The sequence below is a fragment of the Giraffa tippelskirchi genome, chromosome 9 (genome assembly GCF_054371585.1).
Source record: "Giraffa tippelskirchi isolate mGirTip1 chromosome 9, T2T-mGirTip1v1.2.pri, whole genome shotgun sequence".
NCBI lineage: Eukaryota > Metazoa > Chordata > Mammalia > Artiodactyla > Giraffidae > Giraffa > Giraffa tippelskirchi.
In genome coordinates, this window is record NC_137283.1 from 72,869,253 (window position 1) to 72,881,932 (window position 12,680).

Consider the following 12,680-nt stretch of genomic DNA (forward strand, 5'->3'; position numbering starts at 1 on the left):
ACTCAGTTACCAGGTGGAATCTGATCAGATTTTACTGACTTTTTCTCCACAAGCATTCATGACGTCAGCGCTGGACATGGGCCAACATGGTTCCATTCTAGCATCATCATCATCATCATGAGAACCAAGAACCATCACTAACATTCTCAGTTCCAGAAGCCATGATAGGGGCCAAAAGCAAATAGTCAGTATCCTTGCTATGTACCAGGGACCATTCTAAGCATTTTGTTTAGATAACTAACCGAATCCTCACACTTAATAGGCATTGGGAATTCTCTGGCAGTCCAGTGGTTAGGACTCTATGTTTTCACTGCCAAGGGCCCAGATTCAACTCCTAGTTGGGGAACTAAGATCCTGCAAGCTGTGCAGCACAGCCAAATAATAGTAATAATAGGCACTGGTATTATATTTCAGATAAGGAATCTGGGACAAGAGGTTAATGAAGAAAATCACCCAGGGGACACTACCAAGCCTGGAGCTGGGATTCCAGCCCAGGTAGCATGGTGCCAGAGATTGCTCTGAACCACTCAGCCATGCTCACAAGACCCTCTCAGTTGGGAATTCTTATCCCAGATTTTCGAGGAGAGGAAACGGAAATGGAAGAGTTAAGAAAACGCGATTGTCACTGAGTGGTTTTCAGGTAGTCCTGACACCCTTCCCTTCTGTGCATGAGAAAGTAGCGTTTCTCCACATCCTCGACGGCGGGGTGCGGCCCCAGGACCTGCGTCGGGCCATGAGACGTGGGCAGAGGTGCCATCGAGCACCTCCACGCTCCTGTGCCCTGTGCTGGTGAAACACTCGGCAAAGCGGAGCCTTTGTCACACCAGATCCTTGAGCAGCTCTACTGGACAGCATCACTCTGCTGGACCAACATGGACACACGGACCACGGAAAATCCTATTCTAGTAAACTTCTGAGCTTTTGGTTGAGGATGAAGAAAGAGTATTTGCAACCATATTAAGGCAATGACTCCCTTATCACCAGAGATGTTCAAGTAGAAGTGTCAGTACCCATTGTGGTCTGTATGAAAGCAGGGATCCATGCAATGGAAATGTTCCCATCACTTCAGTCTTCAGGCTTTGTTAAGTGTGTTTCAGCAGTTCTTGGTGTCCACTTACCAACTTCTTTGTCTCTCTTAACTTCTCTGGGCCTTAGTTTCCTGCTATTCAAAGGACTAAGGGTTGATGGTAGCTTATAAAGCTGTTAGAGACATGAAATGAGGTTGAAGAACAATAGCAGCAGCCTGGTTCCAAATCTCCCCATCACATTCCCAGAACAGTCACAAGACCGACAAGGGAAACAATTAAACTACACAGGACCCATGATTTAAGCATTGTTAGAAGATAGAAACCCTGCAACCTTCAAATCACTTATGAGGGAAAAAAGAAGCAAATTCTAACAAAGCTTCCAATATCTGCAACTATCCCAGCAAACCTGTAGGTAGGGGGAGGCAGGACCAGGGAGGAAGTAAAACACAAAAACACTGAATACAGGTTGGGAGTTGGCAGTTCACAGTCCTGGCTATAAGGAAGGGGCTTAAAAGTGTGGGGAGCCTGAAGTGGCTGCCTCAGAGGTGGTGCTTCTCAGAGAGGATTAAAGAGGAGAGGCTGTATTCCTTAGGCATGAGGTGGAGGGATGAAAGAAAGAAGAGAAAAATTAAAGATCTTGCTGAATGAGACATGACTTCCTGTGAATTTCCAATTGCCTCAAAATAAAATGTTTTATTTTAAAAATCTAAAAAGCGTTTAAAGCCAGAAAACAATTCCATTTATATTTGCATCAAAAAGAATAAAATACCTAGAAATAAATTTAACCAAGGAAGTGAAAGACCTGTACACTATAAACTATATGGCATTGAAGAAAGAGAAGACACACATTAAGTGTAAAGATATTTTATGTTCATGGATTAGGAGGATTAACATTGTCAAAATGACCATATTACCCAAGACATATACATTTAAATATAATCCCTGTCAAATGGCATCTTTCATAGAATTAGAACCAATAATTCTAAGATTTGTATGGAAACATAAAGACTCAAAACAACCCAACCTATCTTAACAAAGAAGAACAAAGCTGTAAGTATCATGCACCCTGATTCCAAACTATATTACAAAGCAATAGTAATCAAAACAGTATGGAACTAGCACAAAAAAAGACACATAGACCGATGGAACAGAAGAGAGGGCCCAGAAACGAATCCTCACTTATATGGGAAATTAATCTATATGGCAAAGGAGGCCAAAATATACAGTGGGGAAAAGACAACCTTTTCAGTAAATGGTATGGGGAAATCTGGACAGCTACAAGGAAAAGAAACATATTAGACTACTTTCTCAAACACCATATATAAAAACAAACTCAAAATGTATTAATGGCTTAAATTACTCCATATGACACCTAGAAAAAAAACATAGGCAATATACACTTTGACATCAGTCTTAGCATAAATATTTTGGATATGTCTCTTCAGGTAAGTAAAACAAAAGCAAAAATAAACAACTATGTGAAAAAATTTTTTCAAAGCAAACTATCATCCAAATAAAAAAGTCTGCCTACTGAGTGGGAGAAAATATTTGAAAATGATACACCTGATAAAAAATAAAATAAAATAAAATCTTAATATACAAAATATTCGAAAAACATATACCACTCAATAGAAAATAGCAAAAAACTCAATTTAAAAAATGAGCAGAGGACTTGAATAAACATTTTTCCAAATAAGACATAAAATGGCCAATAAGCACATGAAAAGATGCTCAACATCACTAATCACTAATCATCATGGAAATGCAAGTCAAAACAACAATGACATATCATATCACACCTGTCAGAATGGTTACTATCCAAAAGAGAACAGATAACAAGTGTTGATGAGGATGTGGAGAAAAAGAAACACTCATGCATTGTTGGTGGGAATATGAATTGATGCAAATTGTGGAAAATGGTATGGAGATTCCGCAAAAAATTAAAAATAAAACTATTATTATATAATTCAGCAATTCCACTCCTAGGTATTTATCTGAAGGAAACAAAAACACCAATTCAAATAGGTATATGTACTCCTATTTCATTGTAGCATTATTTACAGCCTAGTTATGTAAATTATACTATAAAAGCAAACAAACTCAGAAAAAGAGGTCAGATGAGTGGTTATAAGTGGTAAGGAGTAGGTACAGGGGGAATTGAACGAAGGTAATTAAAAAAAGCTCCAAGATCAATAAGTACTATTATGTAATATACAGCATCATTAATATATGATTAACAGCATGATAGCTACATGTTATATATGAAAATTATTAAGAGAGTAAACTCTAAGAGTTCTCATAACAAGGAAAATATTTTTTTCTTCTTCTTTCTATGTGAGATGATAGATGTTCACTAAAGTTATTGTGGTCATTATTTCATGGTTGTGTAAGTCAGATCATTACGCTGTATGCTTTACACTTATACAATGTTGTATGTCAGTTATATCTCAAAAAAACTGGAACAAAAAAACTATAAATAATTAAAAGAGAAAAGAAATTAGTCAAGTAAAGAATGGAAAAACAGTGTGTCATAGTAAAGTCTTTGTTCCTTAGAGAAATAAACAACACACTGGAAATGAGGTGAAATCCCAAATATACAAAATAAGAAATTACAAGTTAGGAATAACTATGACACACAAAAATTTTTTTAAAGATATTAACATCTACCTTTGCATATTCTTATGCAAATAAGTTTGAAAACCTAGAGGGAATGGATAATTTATTAAGCAAATATAGTGTAGTGAAACTGACCTTAATAGAGATAGAAAATTTAGACCAAATTTTATGGAAATAGAAAAAGATTTCTAGCTACTGCACATGATATCACAAGGCCCAGAGGAGCACACAAGAGAATTCTACTAAACCATAAAAGATCAAACATTCCCAATGCTGCATTAATTATCTCAGATTACAAGAAATCAAGAATAATCCTTAAAATTTTCATGAAATAATTATGAAATATTATTGGTATCTAAACCAAACAATGATAGCACAGAAATTACAGAGCAATATCACATGTGGAGATTGATTTCAAAAATTTAATTAAAAATAATAATGAACTGACTTAGATAGTACAATGAAAATTAGGACCCCATAAGCAAATAAGCCTTATAATAGGAATACAAATATGGTTGATGTTAGAAAACAAATTAGTATAATTTACTACTTTAGTAATTCTATGGAAAAAAATGATGTGAATTTCTTTAGAAGTGTTAAAAATTGACTTTGGCAAAATTCAATTCTCATTCCTAGTTAAAAATTTTAGGAAAATAATAATGGCTAGCTATTTCCTTAATGGAGAAATACTAGAGGTATTCCAACTAATGTCAGTAACAAGTTTAAAAAGCTTACTGTCTCCAATGGTATCTGACATTTTTAGTGGCAATAGTCAATGAAATTAGAAAATAACCAGAGGCACTGGAGTAATGAGAAATAAATTTCACTAACAACTAATGATCAGAAAGAGAAATTAAGGAAATAATCACATTTACTATGGCATCAAAAAGAATAAAATCAAGAATAATAAACCTACCTAAGGGGGCAACAGATATGTACTCTGAAAACTATAAGATGCTGATGAAGGAAATTGAAGTCAACACATGCAATATGGAAAGATATACAATGTTCTTGGATTGGAAAAGTCAATATTGTTGAAATGACCATTTTACCCAAGACGTTCTATAGATTCAATGAAATCTCTATCAAATTATAAATGGAAATTTTCACAGAACTAGAATAAAATTTTTTAATTTGTTTGGGAAAACAAAATAACCCAAATAGCCAAAATAAACTTAAGAAAGAAAAATGGAGTTGGAAGAATCAAGCTCTCTAACTTCAGGCTATACTACAAAGCTACAGTCATCAAGGCAGTGTGGTAGTGGCCCAAAAATAGAAATATAAGTCAATGGAACAGAATAGAAAGCCCAGAGACAAACCCACTTATATATATGGCTAATTAATCTGTGAAAAGGAGGCAAGAATATACAGTGAAGACAGTCTTTTCAATAAGTGGTACAGTGAAAACTGGACAGCTACATTTAAAAGAATGAAATTAGAACATTCCCTAATACCATACACAAAAATAAGCATAAAATGAGTCAAAGACCTAAATGTAAGACCAGATACTATAAAAACTCCTAGAGTAAAACATAAGTAGAACACTCTTTGACATAAATCACAGTAATGTTTTTTTGGATCCATCTCCTAGAGTAATGGAAATAAAAATAAACAAATGGGACCTAATTAAACTGAAAAGCTTTTGCATAGCAAAGGAAACCATAAACAAAACAAAAAGATAAACTACAGAATAGGATTATTTGCAAGTGATACAACCAACAAGAGATTAATTTCCAATATATACAAATAGTTCATACAGCTCAATAGCTAAACAAACAAACAACTCAATAAAAAAATGGGCAGATCTAAATAGACATTTCTCCGAAGAAGACACACAGATGGCCAAGAGGCAAATGAAAAAATGTTCAATATCACTAATTATTAGAGAAATGCAAACCAAAACAATAATGAGCTATGATCTCACACTGGTCAATATGGCCATCATCAAAAAATCTACAAATAACAAATGCTGGAGAGGATGTGGAGAAAAGGGAACCCTACTACACTGCTGGTGGGAATGTAAACTGATGCAGCCATCATGGAGAACAGTATGGAGGTTCCTTAAAAAATAAAAACTACTATATGACTCAGCAATCCTACTCCTGGGCATACACCCTGAGAAAACCATACTTCAAAAAGATATATGAACCCCAATAGCAGCACTATTTTATAATAGCCAAGACATGGAAGCAACCTCAATGTCCATTGACAAATGAATGGATAAAGAATATATGGTACATACATACGATGGAAAAGTATTCAGCTATAAAAAAAGAATGAAAAATGCTATCCTCAGCAACATGGATGGACCTAGAGATTACCATACTAAGTGAAGTCAGCCAGACAGAGAAATACAAATATCATATGCTATCACTTATATGTGGAGTCTAAAAATATAGTACAGATGAACTTGTTTACAAAACAGAAATAGACTCAGAGACATAGAAAACAAGCTTATGGTTACCAAAGGGGAAAGGTGGGGAGGAATAAATTAGAAGTTTGCGATTAAAATATATACAGCAGTATAGATAAAATAGATAAACAATAAGAACCTACTACTATATAGCACAGGGAACTATACTCAATATTTTACAATAACCTATAATGAAAAAAATCTAAAAAAGAACGCGTATGTATATGTGTATCTATCTATCTATCTATCTATCTATCTATATATATATATATATATAATAAAATTGAATTACTTTGTTTTATACCTGAAACTTATATAGTACATCATGTGAAATGCAGGCCTGGATGAATCACAAGCTGGACTCAAGATTGCTGGGAGAAATATCAACAACCTCAGATATGCAGATAATACCACCCTAATGGCAAAAAGTGAAGGAGAATAAAAGAACCCCTTGATGAAATTGAAAGAGGAGAATGAAGAAGCTTGATTAAAACAAAACATTCAAAGAACTAAGATCATAGCATCCAGTTCCATCACTTTATGGCAAATAGAAGTAGAAAAAATGGAAACAGTGACAGACTTTATTTTCTTGGGCTCCAAAATCACTGTAGATAGTGACTGCAGCCATGAAATTAAAAGATCCTTGATCCTTGGAAGGAAAGCTAAGACAAACCTACACAGCATGTTAAAAAGCAGAGACATCACTTTGCCAACAAAGGTCCATATGGTCAAAGCTTTGTTTTTTCCATAGTCATGTATGGATCTGAGAGTTGGACCTTAAAGAAGGCTGAACACCAAAAACTTGATGCTTTTGCTTTGTGGTGCTGGGGAAGATTCTTGAGAGTCCCTTGAATAGCAAGGAGATCAAACCAGTCAATCCTAAAGGAAATCAACAATGAATATTCATTGGAAGGACTGATACTGAAGCTGAAGCTCCAATTCTTTGCCCACCTGATGTGAAGAGTTGACTCATTGAAAAAGACCCTGATGCCAGGAAAGACTGAGGACAGGAGAGGGTAAGATGGGTGACGGCATCACCAACTCAATGAACAGGAGTTTAAGCAAACTCCAGGAGATAGTAGAAGACAGGGAAGTCTGGTGTGCTGCAGTCCATGGGGTTGCAAAGACTCAGACATGACTGAGAGACTGAACAACAAAAACAAATACTTGAAACTAATACAAAATTGTAAATTAACTATATTTCAATAAATAAATTCTTTAATAAAATAAAATTTCACTAGGAAAAAAATGAATTCTATCTCTGTTTGCAGATGAAATGATATTATGCATGGAAAATCCTATAGAATCCATGATAAAATGAACACAAACAATAAAAGAATTAGTAAGATAGTAGGATATAAAATTAATATATAAAATCAGCAGCATTCATATACACAAATAATAGCCAGCTGGAATATATAATGAATGCACAAAATCATTCACAAGGTAATAAGAAAGATAAAATTTTAGGATCAAATTCATAAGAAATGCTCAGATCTTATATAAAGAAAACTATAAAACACTTTAAGAGACTTCTGTAAGACACAAAAATGAGCTTAAAAAGATGGAAAGACATTTCTTATTTTTATTAGCACATCTCAGCATCATCAAGACGTCAGTTCTCCCTAATTTAATTTACAAATATAATCTAATTCCAATAAAAATTCCAACAAGCACTTTTTATAAAGCTAGGTACATTGGTCTTAAATTTCTTATGTAAAATAAACACAACAGAGTCAGAGAGACGCGGAGGAAGAGGGAGCAGAGGAGAGCAGAGGTGAAAGGGAAGGGCTGCGAGATTCAAAGCGCAACCCTGGCAGAGTTGCCATTGCTGTCTTGAGGATGGATAAAGAGGGTTGCTGGTGAAGGAGTGGAGACAACCTTGGCTGCTGAGAACAGCCACCAGCCTATGGCCAACAAGGAGGTGAGGAGCACAGTCCTACAACCACCTGCAACTCAGTTCTATAAAAAGAATGAATGGTCTTGGAAGGCAGTCCATCCCCAGAACCCCCAACAAAGATGCACACTTGTAGTCATCTTCAAGTCAGCCTTGAGAAACCAAAATGAAGAATAAGCCAAGTCAAACAGACACCTGACCTACAGACCCGTGCAAATACTGTATACAGACCAGCATGAAGGAAATGACTAAGTCTGCTGAGGATCATGGAATGCAGTGAGCAAATGTGGTTAGTTTGGGACAAAAAATTATCAAATTACACCAAAGTTCATTTATTTTAAAACATAGGTGAGAACAATCAAATAGATTTTGAAAGAAGTTTATTGAGAGAGATTTGCCTTACCCAGATATTGAAAAAATTTAAGCTACACTAATTAAAATGCAATAGTACAATATTAAAAATAGACAAACAGAGAAATGAAAGAGAAAAGAAAGCCTGCATACAAAATTGTGTATATGATAAAGGTCATTATAAAACAATAGAGAAAGAATAAATTGCCTAATTAATCTTAGAAAAGATCCCGACGCTGGGAAAAAGTGAAGGCAGGAGAAGGGGACGACAGAGGATGAGATGGTTGGATGGCATCACTGACTTAATGGACATGAGTTTGAGCAAGCTCCAGAAGATGGTGAAGGACAGGGAAGCCTGGCGTGCTACAGTCCATGGGGTCGCAAAGAGTCGGGCACAACTGAGCGACTGAACAACAAGGAAATTACCTAATAAATAGTAATAGTACAATTGGTTAATAGAAAAAAAAGGTAGTCTTTACCTCATATTGTACAGCCAAATAAATTGTAGCTGGATTAAAAAGTTGTATTTCTTTAAAGCCAAATAGTTAAATATTTATATGATATGAAGATGAGAGAAAACCTTACAAGAATTACAGCAATTTTTTAAAGTCCATGAGACGAAGGACCAATATAAATAAAGATAATTAAGACCTTACATATAAAACATGCTAAACAAAATATGAAAAATAATTATTAGGGGAAACATCTACAAAATTTAAGACAGTGAGAGTATAAATAATCATAATATGTGAGACACTTTAATAGAAAAATGGGAAAATATATCAAATAATAATTCACAAAAGAAGACATAAATTGACTGGTAATATGCTCACAAGTTTCAACAGCGATAATAATCACGATGGTGTCTAAAATGAAAATTCTTCAACATTGAGGACAATCTTGACTGATTGAAAAGTTAAGTCTTGATGAACTGGTCCACTGGTTTATTATTGCCACATAAAATTGAGTGAAGTGATGTGATATCTCTGAAGACGCCTTTTTAAAAGCTTTGAACTATGTCAGTGGAGTATAAAATTCTATTGATTAACTATTATATGTGACTAGCCTTGAAATTACAAAACTTTTTCCAGAATTAATGGGAAGAATGGCTATCATTAGTAAATCCTACTGGATATATAATTTTTAATATTAATTTATGCCAGAAACAAAAGTAAATGTACTATGATGATAAACATAAGATTCATAGGATACAGAATTTTAAGACATAATGTACCCTCAAGGACCACTGGATCAGCAGATGTTATCTTTTGAATCACAGTTTTGAAGCAGGGTGGATTAACCTTATTTTAGCTTACTGTAATTTAACACGATTACCATGATGACGTTAAAGCTGGCTGATCTCTGGCCGCTGTAGAGGCTCTTCAGTATAGACCCAATCCCATGGCAGAAGCAGTGGACTACGATTGTCTCAAGTTCATTTTAGGGCCATAAATACACAGTTGGGAATCCTATTCATCCAAACACTGTTAAGTTAATATCTTGTTTTCATTGCGAATTCTGTGTCGGTGAAACAAACTCCCAGAACATGGTGACGGCGTGGTTTTTCTTCCCCTGGATAGGACGGGGGATTGGAGAGAGATGAAGGGTAGGAAGAATGAGGAATATTAGGGATAAGGCAATAAAATAAACTTTTCAAGGAGGTATTACACTGAAATAATTTTCTTCTATACTAACCTCTGTGGAGATTAAATAGATGAAGTATTTTTCACCATCAAGAATCAAATGATTACTCTCCCTTGTTTACAAAATCAGTTCCCATAATCCAAGTTTAGTATGATTTATTAATGGTGATATAGTAAAAGCTACTTTTACATTGATAAAATTTTTAGTTTTATTAAAAGCTAAAAATACAAAATGCAAGAATGGCTAGGAAACTACTAAATATGAAGACCTGTAAGGGGGGGGGGTGCAGGGGTGGATAGGAAGAACTAGTATCAGGTATAAATATATACTGCAAATCTCTTTCATTAAACCATACAGTACAGGCAAAAGAATATGCTATCAGATGAATGGATAGACTAAAACCTCAAGAAATAGACCCAGCTGCATCTAAATATCTAGTTTATGGTAAAGGAGGTATCTTCAATCACTAAGGGGCAGATATCTCAATTTCACACATAATGTAGGGACAACTAGACAGCCATCTGGAAAACTATCAAGGCAGATAGATCCATTCCTTCTAACACACCTAAGAATAACTCCAATGGATCAGAGTTCTAACTATTAAAAAAAAAAAAAAACTATAAAAACAACAGAAGAAAACATGAGTGACTTCCTCTAAAACGCACATGTGAGGAAAGAATGTTATTGTCTTTAAAGCTGCTGTTGTGTAGGCACGTGCCAAACCCTATGTAGGGCTTCTCTCTCTCTCTCTCTGTCTCTCTGCATTTATTTATTTCTGACTGTGTCAGGTCTTAGTTGTGGCCTGAGGAATCTTCCTTGTAGCCTATAGGATCTTGCACTGTGGCCCACACTTCGCTCTCATTCGGGCTCGCGGGCTCCAGAGCATGCAGACTCAGGAGTTAATGTGCACAGACTCAGGAGTCACGGTGCACAGGCTCAGGAGTCACGGTGCACAGACTCAGGAGTAACGGTGCACAGGCCCAGGAGTTACGGTGCACAGGCTCAGGAGTCATGGTGCACAAGCCCAGTAGTTACGGTCCTCAGACTCAGGAGTCCCGGTGCACAGACTCAGGAGTCATGGTGCACAAGCCCAGTAGTTATGGTCCTCAGACTCAGGAGTCCCAGTGCACAGACTCAGGAGTCCCGGTGCACAGACTCAGGAGTCACGGTGCACAGGCTCAGGAGTCACGGTGCACAGGCTCAGGAGTCACGGTGCACGGACTCAGGAGTCACGGTGCACGGGCTCAGGAGTCATGGTGCACCGGCTCAGTAGTCACAGTGCACAGACTTAGGAGTCACGATGCACAGACTCAGTAGTCATGGTACACAGACTCAGTGGTCACGGTGCACGGACTCAGGAGTTACGGTGCACGGACTAAGGAGTCACGGTGCACGGACTCAGGAGTCACGGTGCACGGACTCAGGAGTCACGGTGCACCGGCTCAGGAGTCACGGTGCACAGACTTAGGAGTCACAATGCACAGACTCAGTAGTCACGGTACACAGACTCAGTGGTCACGGTGCACGGACTCAGGAGTTATGGTGCACGGACTCAGTGGTCACGATGCACAGACTCAGTGGTCTCGGTGCACAGGCTCAGTGGTCACAGTGCACAGGCTCAGTAGTAGCTGTGGCACACCAGCTCAGTTTCCCGGGGCAGATGAAGTCTTAGTTCTCCAACCAGGGGTTGGAGGTTCAACAAAAGGAGGTTGAAGAACCTTCATGAAGAACCTAAATATTGAAGAACCTTCATTCTTCGCATTGGAAGGCAGACCCTTAACCCCTGGACCACCAGGGAAGTCCCAGGAAAGACTTTTTTTTTAGCTAAAATCCCAGATGCCATATAAGAGAAGTTTGAAAATTTTGACTAAGTATTAACAAAGCATTTTTGCAAATGAAAAAGAATTCGTTAGAGTCAAACTGATAGGCTGGGAGAACAGAAGGCATATGTTGCAGACAAAGGGTTAAGTTCCCAATTTATTGAGGATTGTTTTTTAAATTGATGAAAGAGGCCTGTAGAAGAACAGGCAGAGACTTGAACAAAAAACTCACAGACAAATATAAAAATGGCCCTTAGTAATATTAAAAGATGTGCAATTTCATTCCCACATAAAAAAGAAATGTAAATGAAAACTACAGTGAAATTCCATTTTTTGCCCATTAAATCATCAAAATTCAAAAGCCTGACAGTAGGCTCTGATAATGAGGTGGTGCACACATGGGCACAGGCATTCACAGCTGATGGTTATGAAAAATGGTTGCACTCCTCCGTTGTGAGCCACGGACTAACACAGAGGTAAGGACAGTCACATGTCAGAAACAAACCAACATGCAAACTCTTAGGAAATGACATTAAATTTGTGATTACCATAGGCAGGGTGTGGGGAGACGAGGAATCAGATGAAAGTGGTCAAAACATAAAAACTTCCAGTTATAAGATAAATAAGTACCAAGGTTGTAATGTACAGCATGAGAAATATAATTAACACTGCTTTATATTATATATGAAAGCTGTTAAAAGAGTAAACCCTAAGAGTTCTCATTATAAGGAAAAATTTTTTTCTTTTTCTTTAACTGTGTCTATGTGAGATGATGGCTCCTCAGATGGCTGTCTGAGGAGGCCTTACAGATAGCGTGGAAGAGAAGAGAAGCGAAAAGCAAAGGAGAAAAGGAAAGATATTCCCATCTGAATGCAGAGTTCCAAAGAATAGCAAGGAGAGATAAGAAAGCC